This window comes from Saimiri boliviensis, chromosome 7 (assembly GCF_048565385.1).
Source record: "Saimiri boliviensis isolate mSaiBol1 chromosome 7, mSaiBol1.pri, whole genome shotgun sequence".
In the NCBI taxonomy this organism is placed as follows: domain Eukaryota; kingdom Metazoa; phylum Chordata; class Mammalia; order Primates; family Cebidae; genus Saimiri; species Saimiri boliviensis.
The window spans coordinates 76,472,242-76,494,049 of record NC_133455.1 but is presented as its reverse complement, the minus strand read 5'-3'; the positions used below and the strand labels follow the sequence as shown (position 1 = coordinate 76,494,049).

The 21,808-nt window shown below is 34.1% G+C and overlaps 1 protein-coding gene across 4 annotated transcripts in view; it reads left to right on the top strand.

The window, feature by feature from the left end:
- Positions 1 to 21,808, top strand: part of TAFA2 (TAFA chemokine like family member 2) — a 545,001-nt gene that overhangs the window by 225,312 nt on the left and 297,881 nt on the right. The gene's annotated exons all lie outside the window — the stretch shown is intronic.

Below are 21,808 nucleotides of genomic sequence, written 5' to 3'. Positions count from 1 at the left end.
TTTGATCCTTTCTGAGCTTTTCCTTCTCAGCAGTGGCTGATAATAGGTTAGATTCTGTGCCTTCACATTCCTAAAATGCGCTTGGGTGACTTCATGGAAGAGGTAGTTGTGATTATTTCTTATTTACATGAGGAGCCAGATGAGACCTCAATGGGAGGTAAATGTAGCTCTGAAAGCAGTGCCCTGTGTTAATTCTAAGATCATTTTTCTTTCAGACATTGCTGTGGTGATGTTGCTATTCTTATCCTGACTCTCCAGAAACTTCTCTAGAGTCCTGAATGTTGTGTGCCTCTGTGTGTGTGTGTGTGTGTGTGTGTGTGTGTGTGAGAGAGAGAGAGAGAGAGAGAGACAGAAAGAGAGAAAAAAAGAGAGAGAGAGAGAGACTCTTAATGTGGTTCTTCCATGTGGCCATGATTATGAGGTCTGGAGTCAACTCTCCTTACCTGGTTTCATTGTTATTCTAGGGAGACCTTGACCTGTACTTAACTAATGAAGTGATGGTGATATAGAAGTACAGGGTAATTGTACTTTCCTTTGCCTTTATAATCCAAGTAATCCATGTTTTGGCTTTCTAATAAAGTAATTGTTTATGATGTCATTGTGGGATGTTCTGCCATTTTTCTGATACATAGCCATCTTATCGCATGTGTTTAAGTTTCTCAGGCATGGGACGTGGAAACTATATAGTGTGTGGTTTACTAGGGTTGGCAGCCCTGAAAGCAGACAACCTATTAATTATTAGCTATATGACCTTAGATGAGTTTGTGAACTTTTCAGAAATACAATTTTCTTATCAATAAAATGGTTCTGATGATAGCTCCCTAACAAGCATAATATTAGTGTTAAAAATATAACATGTAGTTAAACCTGTCCATCACATCAGACACATGCTAGGTCTTTCACAATTAATGGTTTTCTTCTTTTCTGTCAACCAAAACCCAGCTTTTACTGGGAGCTTCCCTTACAAATTATAAATCCTAATTGAATGTTTTGAGATAACTTGCCTGATTTCATTTAAAATCAAAACAAAAGTATTATTGAAAAACAAATTAGTGAAAGTGAAAATGTCACCTAACTAATTTTAATTAAAAAATTAAATACGTTGAGAACATTTTCCATTTTCAGTATTTAATGCATTATTCAGTTAAAAAAATCTCTTGAGAGCATTTCTAATGCATATCTATTAATTACATATTAAATACATGTGTTTTAGCCCATACTTTAAAAAGTGAAAATAATTATGCTGTGGTAGCATACAGATAATAAGTGGCAGGGATTCCCATATTAGATGTGAAGGAGGGTTGGAGAGAAGCAAACAGGAACTGGGAGGTAGTTTGGACTATAGTTTGTCCTTTGGGGTGGTTGTACTGTCTGTTATGGCAGATGTTGCTTTTCCTGACTAATAAAGTTGATTTTACTCACATTTATTCTTGGCTTCTACCTCGCAACAGGTGGCTAGTCAGGCTGCCTTCGACTCTGCCACGGCTGGCTGTCAGGAGCTTTGAGAGCCTTCTGCTATGATTAAAGTAATAGTTTAGAGGAAACTTAGGATAGTTATTTGAGTTTGTACAATTTGTGTGAACTTATTTATAAGCTAGAATGGATTCTGGTGACTCTCACAATGCTTTTCTTTTATGCTGTTTTGATATGTTTGACCATACGGAACTTTTGAATTAGCCATATAGTAAGCATTCAGTAGCTGGTAGCTAAGAATTATTTCTTACATGTCTCTGCTTTGAGCTTTAGAGAGTAGAGTTCTTTTTCCAAGGCCTACTGGCTTCTCTCTTCTGCAGAAAGAGAGAAGTGCAGAGGATAAAGATGAGAAGAAGAGGTGGGGACTCACTGTGAAGGAACCTAGAACTGTCTTTCTGTCATGGGTCTAGTTCTTGAGTCTTGATACTAGTCTAGATGGACCAGGTCATTGATCCTAGCTCAGCTTACCACAGGAGAGGGCCAGACTAAATCCATAGAAAACAAGTTTTCACACTTGGCTCTGGACGCATTCCTTGAGAACCTGATATGGTACTAGACTATGAGGGAGATATTTTGGGAATCTTTTCTTTTATAACAAAAAGACAAGAGAGATTGTCTTCCTTTAACCATAATGTCGCCCCAAGAAAATTGAACTCAACCAGTCTGGTACTGGAACCTATCTCTATAGCAGATGAGTTAAGAAGCCAAGATCTAGACTGGAGATTCAAAGTCTTTCAACATAGAAAACAGGCTGAGTTGGATAACATGGAACCAGGGGATTAGCCGATTGCATCTTAGAAATCTGGAGCTAATCTTGTGGTTGCCCAAAGGATTTGGTAGAGCAGAAGCAGCAAAACATGGCAATTAAACTAGTGAATTTTATAGACAGACACCTGGATAAAGTCTCTGCTTTACTATTTTCTACCTATGAAAAATTGGGCAAATGAAATGAATCCCTGTGTATTTTTAGTTTTTCATCTCTAAAAGGGAAATAGAATCTGCTGCACTGAAAACTTAGAATACAAGAATACACTTTGAACAGAGGCTGGCATATGACAAGGTTCTGCTGAAGGAAGTGGGTACAACTTACTCTGTGTTTAATAGGACAACATTGATGTTCTGTGCAAGAAAAAAATAATTAGACTTTTGGGATTCTAATGTGAAAGGTGCTACACAAATATAAGTATTCTCAATCACAATATTAGCACAAAAATAAGCTAGGAATTTTTTTTTTTGTTTCAACAAATTTCACTTTCCGGGAAATTTTAAAATTGTATGATTTCTCTTGAGAATAATTTAATCTTCTCTAGTAGCTTTTCTTACCACAGCTCCATTGCCCCATGATCAACACTCTAGTTTCTTCATTTGTTTGATTGTGAATATTATGTTCCTATTCCTTTCCTGTTTCTAGAGCTATGCCAAAGGGCTCTATGCTGCATGTTAATTCTTTATCTTGCAATCACACAAGTGCAGTTCAAAATAGGAACTTACATGCAAATCCTTGGTCCAGCTTAGAATATTTTCATTTACATATTTTAAATTAGTTTGCTTTCAGTTCAATGATTTTGTCTAACTTTATGCTTATAAATATGAGGCAGATGTTATTTAGCTAAATGTAAAAATTAGGAATTATTATAGAATAGTGCTTTTATATATGCCATTCTGTGAACCATGGGAGAGTCATTATTCAAAATGAGAAGAGAATTCGCTGGGAAAAAATATGTCTCTGAGCTATTGGTTTTTAAAGGAAAGACCCTAAAATTATTATGAAATCAAATAAGTTAGGCCTATAATTTCAAGCTGTGTTCTGATTTATCTCATGCTGTTTGATATTGCCACATAAGTGATACCAGCATGGCCAAACGTTTAAATGCAAATTTATAATTCTAAATACTTTCCTTTGTTGAAGCCATTTTATTTAAGCTCCAAATCCCCAAAATATTTATCATAATTTTGAGTACTTTTAGAAAGGGAAACCTTTTGCTAAAAATAGAAGATACAGAGAATAAACCAAATAATAGCATTATTCGGCAAATTCAAAACATAGACTGTCTCCCAGGCTCTGCAAACCAAAACAAAGCTGGACACAATGAGCACAGTCTGCCAGCTGATAGAGAAATCAGAGCTGTTTGTGAGACAAACACGGAGTGTACAAAATGAAAGGTCAAGTTGAGCTAAAGCTGGAAAGAAAATCAGACCAATAAGCAGATCATCCTTTTCTAGTGACAAGAGATATTTCCAGGCTTTACCAAGAACCTGGAAGTTTAGAAGTATATCAGCAAAAAGGAATCAAATCCATCACGGGTTTGCCCTGTTGTATCTTGTGGGGAAGCCAAGCAGGGGGGCTTTAAGGGCAGACCTCAAAAGGTGCTTATGTTTTTTTTTTCTATCTTCTTTATGTGATTTGTTTGATTGGATATCTATTCAGGCAAACATCTGAAACAAGCGAGGAATGGAAACCAAACCAGTGGAACACTTCAGTAACCTTTACACTTCAGGATTACTATATCAGAGGGTTAGAGAAAGACAACAAACTCATTTTAATTAATCCTTTTCATAGTTAATATTTATATTCATCTAAACAGGAGCATGTGAAAGCTCTTCCAATTATTATATTTTTAGTAAGCTTCTTTTTAACCTTGGAATATAAATTATAAATAATCCTCATTGATTGGGTTCCTGCATGTACTGAAATTTATATGGCATAAAAAATCAACAGGTTTGATTGTTTGCTATGTTAATGTGTATTACCAGTTAATTTACAGTCTTGAGTAGGCTACTTTATTTTGGGTTCCTCTGCAGTACTTATGGTAGGTGCTCAATATTTTTATTAAATATATTTTTTCCTTAGGTAAAACTCTAGTATACATTATAATTAAGATGGAGCAAGCAATTTGCAAACATCAGAGCTAGAATACAAAATTCGAATTGTTCTGATTTTTCTTATACAACATCGTTTTCATTATTAGATGCCTTTAAAATACGAGGGTTATTATTCTCTACTAAGTGTAATATGAAACAAGTTAAAACAGATTTTATTATTTTTACAATAGCAATTGTAAAACAATATCTATCCAATGTTCTAAGTTTTACTAACTCTGCTTAAATATGAATGATAGATTTCATGCAGAAAGTGTTTCATTTAAGTACAAACAGTCCACAATATTTAAAAAGTCTATGTCATACTGAGAGAAGGCTGTCAAAGATTAGCTTTTCATTATGTAGAAATCAGATTTTTTTCTCTTTTAAAAAGTGTTTCATTTATTTTCTTTGCTTATTTTTTAATTTTTAAAATTTCAACATTTTTGACTTGGGGATACATGTGCAGTTTTGTTACCTGGGTAGATTGCATGATGTTAAGGTTTGAGGTATGACTGATCCCATCATCCAGGTACTGAGCGTAGTACCCAATAGTTAGTTTTTCATCCCTTGTCTCCCTGTCTCCCTCCCTCCTCTAGAGGTCCCCAGTTTCTATTGTTGCCGTCTTTCTGTCCATGAATACCCAGTGTTTAGCTCCCACTTAGAAGTGAAAACATGTGTTATTTGGTTTTCTGTACCTGTGTTTATTTGCTTAGGATATTGGCCTGCAGCTGCACCAATGTTGCTGAAAAGAACATGATTTTATTTTTTAAATGGCTGCATAGTATTCCATGGTGTATATGCACTACAGTATCCTTAGCCAATCCACCAATGATGGGCACCATGTCTTTGTTACTATGAATAGTGCTGTGATGAACATATGAGTGCATGTGTCTTTTTGGTAGAATGATTTATTCTCTTTTGGATATATACAGAGAAATAGGATTGCTAGGTTGAATGGTAGTTCTGTTTTAAGTTATTTGAGAAATCAAACTACTTTCCACAATGCCTGAATTAATTTACATTCCCACCAATAGTGTATGAGTGTTCTCTTTTCTTTGTAGCCTTGCCAGCATTCTTTTTCTTTCTTTCCTTCTCTCTCTCTCTCTTTTTTTTTTTTTTTTTAACTTTTAAATAGTCATTCTGACTGGTGTGAGATAGTATCTCATTGTGGTTTTGATTTACATTTCTGTAATGCTTATTGATGTTGATAATTTTTTTTATATGTTTGTTGTTTGCTTGAATGCCTTCTTTTGAGAAGTGTCTGTTCATATCTTTTGTTCATTTTTTAATGGGGTAATTTGGTTTTTGCTTGTTCAATTGTTTTAGTTTCTTATAGATTCTGAATATTAGATCTTTGTTGGATGTATAGTTTGTACATATTTTCTCCAGATTGAGGATTGTTTACTCTATTGATGGTTTATCTTGCTGTTCAGAGGCTCTTTAATTAGGACTGACTTGTCAATTTTTGTTTTTGTTGCAATTGTTTTTGAAGACTTAGTCATAAATTCTTTCCCAAGGCCAATGTCCAAATTGGTGTTTCCTAAGTTTTATTCTAGGATTCTTAATAGTTTGAGATCCAAAATAGTTTCTCATATGGGACATTGACTTTATCTAGCTGTGAAGTAAAACCAATCTGCAGAGATTGTGCTCTAACCAACCAACAGGCATTTTGGACATTATCACTAAATTATTTTAGAAGAAGGTATGCACAATGGGACCTGTATCTCTACACAGGCAACTATTCATCTAACTTTCCATGAGAGTTCATTTTCTATTAATATAGTACGGTCAGCTTACTCATGCTGTGGATTTTGGGAAACTCTATTTCCAATAGCATATATTAAGAGTACAGTGAAAATGAAAGAGAATGAATGCTGAGATCATGGAATTATTTACTGACTTTGCTTGTGTAGGCAAAGATAATTATACCATATTTTGGTGGGATGAAAGGGTAAAGAGATCTGCATGATGTAGAAAATGTCTCCAAATGGGAGGCATGCAAGAGAAATAGAAACAAAGAGTGTTTTTAAGCAGTAGAGGTAAGGCAATTTATCTAAACTTTTGACTTGTCACAATCTTAACAAATGTCTATTTGACCCTGCTATAAGTCTTCCAGTAACATAGCTGAGGATAAATACGATAATGTGCAGAAGAAAATAATTGAATGAGAGAAAAATTAGATGTCAGGAGTTTTGGGGGAAGATCTTTGGTTTTTCCTGTGCCTAATTTTTCTCCTTCCATTTGGCAGCAGGTCAAGTTCAGACTATAAGGAATAGACGTAGTAGTGAAGCTATCCATCTCAGGTGAATTGAAAAAGTACAGAACTACAAAATGCTGTCATTCCTCTCTGTGTTGATTTCTGGTGAAGCTCAGAGATATGTTGCTGCTGTTGAAAATTTAGGGGAAATTCCAGATACGTTTCAGCACCTTTTCAGTTACAAGATTTTAAGCTCATGGTTCATAAGTCTTGCTTTGTGAACCTTGTAGTTTGTGCAGTGCTCCAGTAAAATGGCAACTTCTTTGTTTTATCTGGTTTTTATCTAATTTTCCAATAAAGTTATTCAGCCTGTAAAGCATAGTATATTCTATATCCTAGCTGTATATATGATTTTTAAATTTAGATCAACTCAAAAGAAAGTTTAACACAAAATTTAGATGTATAAAAAATTTCCTTTACCTTTTATAGCATAAATCAAGGCAAATGGCCAATATCACAGAGGGAGGTCCACCTCTTGTCTACATTAGCTGTTCACCCTCCCCTCACTAAGCCCTTTACCTCCACTTTCAACCTAGTTACTCCAGGCAACAGTCCATTGTTATTTCATTCATTTTGCTACTGGAAAACAGGCCAACATACCAATCCTTGGTTCTCTATGAACCAGTGATTTCTTTTTTGGCCTTTTTTTCAATACTTAACTGATTCTCTTTGTCTCTCACTGTCTTTTTCTGTCTCACCAGAAGATCAACTCACAAGACTGCCTAGAAGGTGGATATTTGAATAAGAATTTCAAATATTAGATGTATCCAACAGTATAATCCTGGGTAGAGGGGCATAAACAATGACCGTGGTTCATGTCTGAAACTGCTGGTATGTTTGCCCTACTCATTTAGCCATGGGAACCCCTGGGAATGAGAACTACTTGCCGGTATGCTCTCATGTCTTCCCAGCACAGTTACTGGCATGTGATAGACACTCAGTAAATAATTGGAGTAGATAAATGAGTGATTACATAACAACCTGTCTGCCTTGACAAAGGGAGTTAAAGTTTACACTACAACTATTCAATGCATTTGCCTAAGAGCAGGCAAAAATATGTGATTTGAGCACTAGAAATGTTTCCATCCAGAAAAGGGTTAAATCTAATTACATTATTTTACATACCTTATTTGACGATAATTACTTGTCCAGATTATGAGTGAGGATTGAATGAATTAATACATTGAAGCACTTAGCAAGTGCCTGACACATGATAATACTCAATAAATACTAGCTATTATTGTTATTATTATTATTTTATTAAGAGAGAAAAAATGAATAAGAATAATGATTGCCTGATAAGAAGCTCTTTAATTCTTCTTAGAGGGAATAATCTTCATATCCCAGTGTTGCGTTTGCTATGGAAGAAAATGGTATTAAGTATAATTATATAGATTTCTTCTAGGATCACCATTTTAAAATATAAAACTGATCATGTCATAGACCTTAAAACCCAACAAAGGCTTGCTGTTGCCTTCAGAATGAAATTTGAAGTCTTTAGCAGGACATGTATGGCTCTTCATTGCACAATCTCTAAATTTTATCTAATCCAGTTTTAGAAGCCTTTCCTTATTCAGATTCCTTTCCCACGATTTTTCCAAATATCTCCTCATTAATTATTACAAGATTATTTGTACCACAGTACTTACACTGAATTGTATAGATATGCTTCTCTGTTCTCCGTAATTAGACATTTTGTTTTCCCAGTATCTAGCATAGAAATTAGCAACCTTTTTCTATTTTAGTAAGTGTTTAAGGATTTGTAGGCCATACTGTCTCTATTGCAACTATTTATCTCTACTACCATATCGCTAAAGCAGCCATGGACCATAAGCAAAGGAGTGAAGATGACTGTGTTTAAATAAAATTTTATTTAAGGGCACTAAAATTTAAATTTTGTGTAAGCATGCCATGAAATATTATTCTTACTTTTATTGTTTTCATTCATTTAAAACCGTAAAAACTATTTTCAATTTGTGGACCATAAAAAACCAGGCTGTAGAAAAGCTTTGGCCTGTGTGATATTTGTCAATCCTGACAGAGAAATGGTGTTCAATCGTACATTTCAGTAAATGAGAAGTGAGTCCAGGGGTGTTCTCACTGAAATCATTTTCAAACACAGAGAAATTTTTTATTTTATTTTATTTTATTTTATTGTACTTTAAATTCTGGATGAGTGAGAACATGCAGAAAATTTAAATGAGCAGCTCTTGCCTGTAATGTAGAGTAAACTCCTTAGCATGAAATAGAATAGTCTTTACAGTTTGGTTTCCAGGTAGCTGATTTTCACCTTCACCCTTTTTATTTGACTCCCTGAACATATCCCAGTGTTACCTGTGCTGTAACTCATTGACACAACTAATCGGCATTCTCTGAAAACACCATGCCCATTTCTACCTTTGGGCTTTGTGTCTTACATTTTTCTTTACTTGGAATATTCTTTTTTTTTTTTTAAGTTTTCTTCTTAATGAACCATCATTTGTCTTCTAATATTCAGCTCAAAACTACCTCCTTTGGAAGTAGGTTCTCTCTATTTTTTCCAGGTAGAAGTAAAAGGATGGGGGCTGTGATGAGGACGTATTCCCTCTGTGTTTCTGTGGGGTGTTGGTGTGATACTGGTGTGGCACCTTTCATGTTGTACTTTAATTCTTGTCTTTCTTGTGTTGCTCCTTCTTACTCTGTTCTGAATTCATTTTTATATGCCTAGCGCCAGTATAGAACTTGGGATTTGTAGTCATTTAATATCAACTTAGTAAAATGAAACATTTTCAGTTAAAGGTAAATTCTCAATATCCTGTTGAGATGATTTGGCATCAGTTTTATTCTACAATGATGAGACTGTCTTTCAATATTTGTAGTGAAGTAGTCCGGATGTTGAGCATTGAATAAAACTAAAATTGAATAAAATATATTATCAATAAATTAAAAATAATTAAATTGGAAACTTAACCAGAAGCATCATATGTGATGTAAAACATGAATTTTAAAACTTAATTTTAAGTTTAGTTGAATGGATGTTTCTGGTTTTATTAAAATATACTGTCTTTAAGCATTTGCTTGATTTTGTGTGAATAAATGTTGGTATCATTTAATCATAAACATGGATTGCTATCCTTTCCCGGAAAGATGAAGGAGAATGATAATACTGGCGATTTCACAATGAAATGTAATGGGTTTTGACTAATGATTATGTTTCTCCAGCATGTCAACTGCTTTTAAAACTATAGTTTGGTTGAGTTTACCTGGAGAAATGGGAAACACTTTATAATGCGCATTAATTACAATGTCTATATTATTAATTATCTCAGACATTTTATAAATTCTTAGTACTTTTGTACCACAGGAATGCCCAGTACTTTATATCACATCTCTCCCCATTTTCATGGGGAAATTTCCTGATTCTCCCAAACTATAAGACTTTCAGTTGAGATCAAAATTCTGGGAAGATTTCTCCGTAAATATCTTGGGAAATCTCACTAGGAATTGAAAGCATATTGCCATGGGAGATGAATAAGAAGCTTTCCCATTACTGATGATTTATTTCCATTCATTCTGATAATTATAACACAGTAGTGAGCATGAATGGTAGTTTAGGTCATCATTATAAACAGAATGCCTGAATATTACCTGCTTGTTTTCTTTTATTGAGTGAACTGCATGCTGATGATTGAAAATCAGCAAGTGTTCACTTGGTACAGGTGTTTATAAAACATGCCATATTAATGTGAAAAACAAGAGGAACCATACTTTAGTGAAATAACTTGGTATTTAACTTGTAGAAAGTCATATTTTTCAGGGAAAAAGTCATCTTGCAGTTATGGCTCCAAACAGTAATGGAGAATATAACAAAATGCACTCCAGATTAAAAATATTTCACCATGTTCCCAACTCTTAGGCCTTGGTTAGTTGAGTTAATTTTAAGGTATAATGTATTTTGTTATTCTCCGTATTACTAAATCCTTAACAACCCAAATTGTATCATGTATCAGTGTCCATATTGCAGTATGTGGCACAGTTTCTCGTATATAGCAAGAATACATATACTTGCTGAATTAAATTGCATTTATAAATAGTTCAAAGTATTTATAACAAAATACTAACATCTAAAATGCTTTCTTAGAGAAATTTTTCCAAATATGTGCAATTTTTATAGAAATTTTGTTAAATAATGATATCAGTATTTATTCACTGAGAGTTACAGTACTTTAAGCTATTTTTTTGCACATTAACTCATGTAAATTAAAAAAATGATATAAAGTTGGTATTAATCCTCCTTCCCCTCAAGGAAACTGAGGCTCAGGGAAATTAAATAACTTGAGTTTATGTATGCAACAATGATAGTATTTACTTTATAGGGTTTGTGAAGATTAGCTGGGATGGATTATGGACCAAACGTCCCGGTGCATGTTAAGCCCTCAGTAATTTAGCTATCTATTAAGGACATACAGCTAAAAAGTTGTAGAGTTGGGATTAGATCACTGATCTGTTTCAGTCCAGAGCTCATGCTCTTTTCTTCATTGTATTCCGACTCCCCTGACCTACACGTATGGCAGAAATAATTATTCTTCCTATTATGAACTCCTGAAGGGTAAAGGATGAGACTTTTTCTTTGGTATCACTTACTGGTACCCTGTACACACAATAATAAATGTTGTTGACAGTTTGACTGGCTTGGTGGTAACACTGTTTCTGGTTTTGCTATTGGTGTGAATGATTGGTAGGATGGTTGATTCTGAGAAGGGCTTGAAGGAATGCTGTTGCAGTATGCCTTACATTTTATATTAGCAAAGGAGGTTTCCTCTTCAGTCATATGCCACCTGCATCTTGATTCTAAATTTTATTTCCCTGGTACCTGTGAGAAGAAGTGTCTGAGGGCAGTTGGAGTGTTCAGGCAGTGGTACCATTTTCCAGTTAGCTTTCCCAGCATTTCCCAACTTCATCCTTAAGTCATTTCTGGTAGCTGTGTCCTTAGGATTTTTTCAAAGTGAAGCCTTTTAACTTGAGGGGTAAAAATTTCTTTGTGTTTTGGAGGTGAAAGTATTAAATAATAATCACTGAGTCTCACAGTCCTGGAGAGCTTTCCTGAAAGGGAATTTAAGTAAAAAATGAGCTGTCGGCATCCCTGAGGTTTCTCACTGGTCACATAATGATACATCATTTGTCAACCATGGTTGTCTTCCTTCACTTGAAGCTCCTGCTGTTGGTAGTGTTTCTCCATATTTGTGCACATGGAACTCAAAAACAAACTTGGGAATCATAGTTCTGTACATGTGCATGGTAAATGACTACTATATTGTCTGAAAATACAACTGCAATGTGCATTTTTACAATTAATATATCCGTTCTTTTTGTCATTTTCTTCCAACATAAAATTTACCATTGTAGCTATTTTTTAAGTGTACAGTTTGATGGCATTACCTCTATTAATGTTGTGTAACCATTACCACCATCCAGCTCTGAAACTTTTTCATCTTCCCAAAATAGAATTCTATACCCATTAAATACAAATCCCCATTCTCCATTCCTTTCAGCCCCTTGCAACCACTATTCTACTTTCTGCATCTGTGAATTGGACAGCTCATGTCTCAGCTTTATAACTCCATGATTTATTTGTTTAAATTGAGGCCTACCATCTTCTCTTTTCCTTGCTTTGGTTATTATCTGATTATTGGGATTGATGTCTCACTGCCGGATCTATGTGTGGATGTGAACTTAATGCAATTCTCTTGCAATAAATAGTATACTCTGCTTCTCTATATAGTAACCTCTTAAATTTCATTATCACATCATGAGGGCAAGAACTGTATCTACTATGCTCACCACTACATCATCAGTGTCTGGTACATTGTTTGCACTTTGTATATATGTATTTATGGAATAAACAAATGCTGCTTATCTTTATCATTAAAAAATCTACTTAAAAATCAGTTACTGAGATTTCCTACTATGTAGGCAATCAGCTAATTCTGGAACTCTTATTCTCCTGTGATTCTATCTCTAAAAATGAGTTGTGGTGATATAAACCAAAGATTATGAGCTTATGCATCTAAATCATTTATTCTTTAATTTATTCATCAAATATTTATTGAGTACCTGTTATGTTTTAGATGTGGTCTGTGCAATGGTGCACAAAATTGACATGATCCTTAGACTCAGCCCTAGTTTAGCGGAGAACATAAACTATAAAAAGTGAACAAACAAATGATATATTAGTTGTAAATTATAAGCAGGGAAAAGACGGAATGCTACCAGAAAGATCAAGGATGGGGCAGACAAGTTTAAATTGAAGAAAGTTGGAGAAATGTTAACTTTTCATATTTGTGAATAGTTGTTTTCTTGCATAGGAGAGAAGAGGGCTCATTTGTAATACTGGAAGAGGTGCTAGGATAGACTTTCTTAGAAAACAGATTTTGGTTAATTATAGAAGAATTTGCTAGTAGAGCTCTTCATGATGAAATTGATGGCTTTTTTTCTTTTTTTAGAGGTTGTCTGTCCTATCACTGAAGCTATTGGGCATAGCATTGTGGAGTTATGTGGTCCACCACTGGCAGGGTAGTTTCCAAATCTGGTTGGTCATGAGATTGACCAATGTGGAAAACTCTAGAATAATGCTTGATATTTAATAGTTCTGTGCATATTTAGTTATGGCAGCCAAGATGAAAAGTACTGACAACTGAACATGATTTTATTTTATTTATTTTTTTGAGACAGAGTCTGGCTACATCACCCAGGCTGGAGTGCAGTGGTGCCATCTCTGCTCACTGCAGTCTCTGCCTCCCGGGTTGAAGCAGTCCTCCTGCCTCAGTCTCCTGACTAGGTGGAACTACAGGCATGCACCAATATGCCTGGCTAATTTTTGTATTTTTGTATTTTTTTAAAGATGGAGCTTAGTCATGTTGCGCAGGTTGGTCTTGAACTCTTGGGCTCAAGCGATCTGCCTGCCTTGGCCTCCCGAAGGCTGGGATTACAGGCATGAACCACTGTGCCCAACCTGAACATGATTTTGAATTATTTTCAGCTCACAAACACAGAATAAATTGTGCAGCAACACTGGTGAATACACTATCTTATTGGGTGGTAAATGTTGGAATCTTGCTGCCAAAGTTGATTCTCTAATATGTTAAATTTACCCTGTATTTTTGAGGATATAGCATAATTCTTTGTATTTTATTGCCTGAAGTATGAAATTAAGGTTTTTGATGTCAGAGGGATGTTTGACTTAATGTGTCTTTATATAATATAGTGGAATACTATATATTTTAAAGATTTTGTTAAATGCATTCCCCAGTAGTTCACTAAGATATCAGTTAACAGTCAGATACCAAGTATTAAAGAAGCATCTAGTGTGTCCTGGCACTATTAATGGAAAGTGTGTCCAAGATAGTTAATTTCCCTTCTGCATATATTAATGAGACCTATTAGGTAGACTTTGTAAGATAGAACCTGTTGCCATTATATCAATTGTTATAAAAGTGCAATAGTATTTTGGCTTTTGATTGTGCTGTGTGCCATATTTGAAGGTGACCTTAAATTATCAACTAACTTACAATTTGTTATATTTACACATTGAATCTCTCACTTTCTAATGTTAGATGATCAAGACTTGAAGCCTGAGTAGTTGAGTGAATGAGATAAGTTATTGAACAGAGCAACCTGACTTCAATGTATTTCACTGAAATTTCAATTATTGCAGTTCATTAAACGATTCCATACAACTTACAATGCAGTTCATTACTCACACTGTGGTATTAGACTAGTAATAAGAGAGATTTTTCTAATAGAGTAACTCCAGCAGAGCCACCATGCTGTGTGATGATGCTGTGTATAGTGTTAAACATCTGAGTACAGATTTGGCCCGGAGAATTAGATATTGGAATTTTAGACTTAATATTAACTTAAGTCTCAAATGGCACCCATTAGCAGTAGGAATTCCTCTTTCCTTTTTATTGTTGTGTATTTATGAACATACCTACTTTTATAATATATTAACCAGGAAAATTGTGTTCTACTTGATCCTGCATTAGTTCAAACCTGTTACATGCTATGATTAGATTTATGAGTGGGTAGTGGCAGGCATTGATTTCTATTGTGCTGCCCTACGGTAATACGAAAAATTTGTAAGCTACAAAGCTTAAATTTATCTCACTGATTTCCATGTAGTAAAATTCTGTCTCATTTATAGTCTGAGAGTCTGTCTAATCCTTCTTAAGCAGCCTATCTTGCTGAACTTACTGATTTTACGATTTTTTTTTTTAGTCTACAAACTGCAAATGTTCAATAATGGGCTAAATTCACATGATGGCACCTGCAGATAACCTAAATGCTCTCTTTTTAATCTTTGTGATTTACACATGGGACTATGAATGCCTCTTGGGTGAAAAATTAATTTCTAGCATTTTAATAAAGAGAATATACAAATATGCATTGAGACTCTGGATTCTTTCGTTAACTGGGCAAATTTCTGGGCAATTTTGTCTGCAGCATGAGTGTACTTCCATGATTTTCTGCAAACTGCATTTCCCTCTAGTATTTAGATTTAAGTGATTTTTTTTAAACGTTGCAATAATCAGGAAAATGGAATTTTATTTTTTTAAATCTTCTGAGTGTATTATTTGTGTAATATTTAGTAGTATCATAGTACCAAAAATACTGATTCTCTTTTTTACTTGTAAGGTTAAATTTTGGGTACTATGTTTTAGATTGGATTATTTCCCATTAAATTTTCAAATAATTTCTTCTGTAGAATACTTTTAGGAATAAGACAAAGTCTGAGATGGAATAATTTGGATACGGTTTTACTCCTATAGAGACTTTTCTACTTTTGTGCTTTGAGAAAATCCAATAAGAATGCAAGCAATGGAAGTTTGAAGGTGCTGATAAAAATAGGAAATATCTCATTCTGACCACAGGCACCCCTGGACCTTCATAAAGCATCTGCAGAGGTTAAAACAATTCAACAGTCTTTTTTTTTTTAAATGCTGAAATATGAGAAAAATGATATATGTGTCTCCAGTTGCCTTCAATAGGGTACATCACCTAATGGAAAATAGAAGTGACAAAAATAAGTTTTATTACAGACAAAATGTTTTGTTTTCTATATTTGCTTTAGGAGAAAAACAGTCTTATCAAGGTTTTAATAATGTGACAGTCAGATAATTAATATTTATTGATGTTTCTCAATGGACCAGTGTATATGAGTGGGTTGGAGTTCTTATTATCAGCAGTAAATCACTTAACTTTCCACTGAATGTGACTGAAAATATTAAGACTTAGAAATTACAGATTTCTACAGATTCTAGCAGTAATGTTCAGCATGCACTATGAAATGACTTAAAAAATCTTAAAAATCATGTACAAACAATTGTCAGTAGTGTATAAGCACTATTAGGGATCTGGTCTCATAGAATCCTATGAATAGTGCTTATCATTTCCTTTGTGTGCTGAGAGATCAAATATTTTACAAATGTGAAGTCGGCTCTAGCTGTATTTTACAGATGAGGCAAACTGAGGTTTACAGAAGAGCTTAGTGCAGTTGCAGGGGTTTTAACTCTGGTCTCTCTTATATGAGCCCACTGGCTGGCTACCTTATACTACTGTTTCAAATTAATGTTTTTGTATAGATATTTTGAATCTTGGAAAAGTAAACCTATGTTGCAAAAATGTGAAAGTTAATGGAGAAGGTTGTGTTTCTTAGGCGCATTTAAATATGTTATGAGACTACCTCAACTGGCCAGTCTACTTTGTACCTTTTTGGCACTAGAATAGCTATTTGGGGGCAGTTGCCAAAGAATGTTGAATTGTTTAAACACACAGTACTTTGTCACCAAGGCATTCCTATCAGTGTCTGAAGATGGAAAGGGAAGGAAAATGAGTTTATCCTATGTGATCAGATAATTATTATAATGGAAAAAAACATGGACTAGGAGGTAGTGGACCTCAGTTCATATCTAAGAACTGCTTGTTGTTTGACTTTGTATGTGTCGCAAGTTTTTACAATATTGGTTTCCTCATCTGCAAAACAAGGAATAGAATTCTCTTATTACTTTCTGTGAGTAATACATGGATGGAATGACATAATGCATCACTTTGGATGGCTTAGTCACTTGAAATAATATTTGACTTTCACATAATTATACATTTTTGTTTCCAATAAAGCCAAATGAGTGTTTCTGAATTGCTCCATATCTAAATGCTTAGTGTCTCTTTGACTTTTGTTTGAGAGCTTTTCATAGAGGTAATGTTTAGTACAAATCAGAAATCATCTCTGCCATGTTGTATCTTCTATCAGCTCTAAAGAGGTTGGGATTATGTATAATCTTCAAATGCCCAGAAGCTATTGGTTCCTGGTACATAGTAGACACTTAAGAAATGCTTTTTAAATGAATAAATGAATACATCTAAAAAAGTTGAGCTTTCTCTGGTGCCACTTGATACCAATGTAAGACAGATGAGTAAAAGAGAACATGGTGATTTTATGAATAAGGGCACCTGCGTCTTGGCTTTATGATGTTCCCCAAATTCACTTAATTGATTTTCAAATTTGTTTAAGCAGTGTATTTTGCAAAATGCTATAAGCACCTGAAATTATGTGTTTAATATGATTATTCTATGTGTGACCAGGTACTGGGGTTCTCATTGCTCTGCTTTTGTTTTTAAAAAATGACTACATGGGCTAAAAGATTGTCCCTTATGTAATGTGTGTACATTTGTAATAGATTTCCACTGATAAACATGATTAAGTTAAAAAAATTGACTAGTTAGAAAAGTTGATCATTTGAGACGATCCAAATGTGATTGCAACAACAGTCCTTTTTCTGTCAATTTCTGTCATTTGATTTTTTTCTATTCAACCCAACAGTTTTCTTTCAAAGGTCAGTTCTGTCATCATGTGCAATAAGGGGCCTAAAATATTGGCAATAAAATGGATAGTGTCAGGCATTTGTCAAAACACCAAATAACTGCAATCATCTTTCTCATGTGTAATCCTGATGCGTCTAGAGAGGCAGCAATGCCAGAAAGCTAACTAGGAATATTTGGATATGTTACCAATTTCATTATTTTGCTTATTCCTTAGGGATTACAAGCATACCTAAAATGTGTTCATCTCAAAGCTGGGTGTTATAGTAGTGATATTTTGAATAGAATATCATATTTCTTTATGATCAATTTTAGGTATGTCATTTCTGAATTAGACTTACATGTTATATTGTGTGATGATGTGTTAAAATACCTTTAATAGAGTTTGGCAGTATCATAAGAAAAAAATAGTGTGTACTAGCATATGCTCACACATTTAAACTTTGTTTTCTTCCGGTTACTGCTTTACCTATTCAGTTTTTGAAAAATATTATTCTATTATAATTTTAAAAAGTGTAGAAACTATGTGAAATAGTTGATATGTAACCACTTAATCAACTCCAGTAATGTGGTATTTTTATAGATTATTTCTAGTTGCTGTATTTTATTTCTCTTAAAGTACCTGATCAAAGGGAAATGACAGTGACACAGAAGAAAAAATATTTCACATGGTAGTGCATTGAATTATTTAAACATCCAATGAAACTTTTTTCATGGTGTTCCCAAATTTATTTAGTCGATTTGCTTATACTTTATTTCTTTGTAAAGAGTTATGAGGATTTATGTTAAGTGAAATAAGCCGGACGCAGAAAGACACATACCACATGATCTCACTCATGTGGAATTTTAAAATGTTGATCTCATAGAAGTAGAGAGTGAGATAGTGGTTATCAGAGGCTGGGAAGGGTAGAGGTATGGGGAAACGTTGGCCAATGGGTACAAAATTCCAGTTAGGAGGAATCAGTTCTGGTGTTCTATTGGACAGTAGTAGGTTTCACTATATTTAACAAAAAAAAATTGTATATTTTAAAATAACTAGAAGAGAGAATTTTGAATGGTCTCACCACAAAGGCATGATAAATGTTTGAGGTGATAGATTTGTTAATTACCTTGATTTGATAATTATACAGTATATATATGTATGTAAATATCACATTGTACCCCATATTATTATGTATCTGTTAAAAACACAGTAAAACTTTAAAAACAGTTACGAGGACTTACGAAAGTATACTACTAGCAAGGAAAAGAAAGAAGATGGGGTCTGTTTTTTCAAGATGATCTATCTTTATAAAATTACAGGATAGGGTCCTGGAAGTCATTAGATCACTCTCCCATTCAAAGCAGAGATTATCATCTCTGTAATATTCCTGGTAAGTTCATTTACTTATCCATTCTTCAAATATTTATGACCTACTGTGAACTAGGTTCTCTTCCAGTCACTGTGAACAGAACAGTGAATCACATAAGTTAAAGTCTCTGCTTCACAGAACTTGCTTCCTCATGGGAAGATATGGATTATAAATAAAACAAAATCACTGTGATAATAACAAGTAATAAATATTATGAAGATCAAGGTAAGGGGATGTGGTGATTTTGTATAGGGTGATAAAGGAAGTTCTTTTTGATACAGGGACATTTGTGCCGATGCCTAAATGAGCTGTAAGAAGAGGCTGTGTGTCTATGTGTGTAAAGAACATTGTAATCATAGGGGTCAGCAAATGAAAAAGTCCCTGGGAAATGATATGCTCAGCATGCTCTAGGAATAGGAAGGGGTCAGTATGGCTCGAGCAGAAGGAGCACAGGCGTTGGGAAAATGGTAAGAGAGGTGACCAGGTGACAGATCATGCAGGATGTATCTTCATCACCTTTCCCAGAGTTTCCTTCAATCATGCTTCACAGGCAAGACTTGTTTCTTAATACCTCATAAAGAGAAACATATATCATTCATTTAGTCTCATGAGATAAGAAATATTGTGTTTATAGTTGTTAAAGTAACTTGCAGATATCTAAAGCACATACTTGTAATGAACATTTGTGATGAGCTAGGGATCTTCCTCCCTTTTTGCCTTGCAAGGAGATATTAAAAGGGTTGATGGGGATTTGCTGATGAATTGTGATAGAAAATGGGTTGAAGGAGAAGATAATATTGGTCACTGAATTTGGTGACTTTCATTTAAATGACAGTGTCAGTGCTTGCAATTGATATTTTGAAGTTGATAAACTATTGATAGTTTCTTTCATAAAATATGGAAAAAATTTGGGTGGTTCCATCCATCTGAGGGTGATTTTCCTTTCTCTTCCTAACTGTAGCTGTTCTTAGACTTTAGTTAGCAGTAAAGCAAACATAAAATGCTAGAACAAATATTATTATTCAGTGTCTTGTAAATATATTTTATTTCCAATTGTAAGTGCCTATATTATAACATGATAGTTATTTTTGAATTAATCATTTGTAGGCTACTGTATTTTGGATCTTTAGATACATCCACTATCCACATGAAATTCATATCGGATCGCTTTGGTTTGAGGTATGACCATTTTCCTCTTCTCGTCAGCAGAGGGCAGCTTCACAACCCTGTTTGGCTTTGTCAACAAAAAACAGTGATGAAATAGACAGGAAAGTTTAAAGAAAAAAAAAAAAAAGCAAGACAAACTTTCAGATATCATGTGCATGGTTTACAAAACAAAAGTATCCTCAAGATGGAAAGAAATTTAGGATCTAGTCAGTACTACCATCACCAGATTAGATTTTATACTGTTCAACTCATCTAAAAGAGATAGAAAGTGCTTTTAATAAATCAAGAGAAGAAAAAAATACAATGTATCTGAGCTATGAGTCTTCATAGTATTGTAAAAAAGAAAAAAGTTTATTTTGCTTAATAGAGCTAGATAGGAAAAGGATGAAATATAAATTTTAATAAATGATTTGAGGGTAGATTAAGGTTTATTTTTGGATTCTGCAGTTCTTTCTTTCTCAGACATGATTTTTCATTGGCAGGTATGTGAATCAGAAAGAACATCAGACTTGAGTTGGATCACTTACTATTTGTGCAACTTAAGACAAATGAACTGTCTACACCTCACTTTGCTTATCTGTAAAATCCCATATAGTATTTTTGAGAATTAATGGAAAGAAAGCAGGATGACAGAGAGGAACCTGCATTCTAGTTCATCTCAATAACCTTAGACAAAACATTGATCCTCTCTGGTCCTAATTTTCCCACTCTCAGAAATCATAGTTAGAACTAGATTATCTGTAATATGTATGGTGTGTAGTCCCTGAAAGCACTTTCATGCTAAAATTTCATACTAAAGTTGCTAATAAGCTAGAAAGTGCTATATCCATATAACTAAATAAAAGATGCATTTCCTATATTTTAAAATTAAATTATATTCTCTCTGAATTTCCAGAAACATATCTGTATTCTGAAGTCACAGATAATCTATATTTAAGATCTCATTGGAAATGGAAGGAAGGAAGAAGCAAGGCTAAATTGGAGATGATATCAATAAAATTAGAACTTTTCTTCCATTCATTCATTTATTCATTTATATTGTGTATATTACCTGATGTTTTGATAGACACATACATAGTAAGTAAATGGTTACTAGAGTCAAGCAAATAAACATTGCCATTGTCTCACATAGTTACCTTCTTTTTGGTAACTATTTAAACTCTACTGTTCTAGCAAATTTCTAGTATATGATACAATAGTATTAACTATAGTTTTTATCTTACGCATTTCTTTCTGATCATCAAAAGTTACATAACTACAACTTTGAACTCTTTGACCTACATCTCTCCATGTAGTTTGCCCCCCTCATTCCATCCCTGGTAACCACTGTTCTATTGTCTTTTGATGTATTTGACTTAAAAAAAATTCCACAAATAAGTGAGATCATACAGTATTTTTTGTTGTGAGTCTGGCTTATTTAATTTAGCATAATGTTTTCCAGGTTCATCCATTTTGTTGCAAATGATAGAATTTCCTTCATTTTTAAGGATGAATAATATATACTGTGTATCTGTACCAGATTATCCGTTCACCCATCGATAGACACTTAGGTTGTGTTCATATTTCAGCTGTTATGAACAATGCTGCAATGAATATGGGAGCACAGATACCTCTACATGGCACTCTTTTCATTTCCTTTGAGTATATACCCAAGAGAGGAAATTCTGGGTCATATAGTAGTTCTGTATCTTGCCCAACCTGCTTATCTTAAAGACAGTTTACATCCAATACATTCCCCACCAAACTTGGAGACATTCATTTTTTTTCCCCCTCTCTTTACTCATATCTGAGCAGGGACTAGGTGCTTGTTCCTATTTTACAATACAGCTATTTTTAGCTC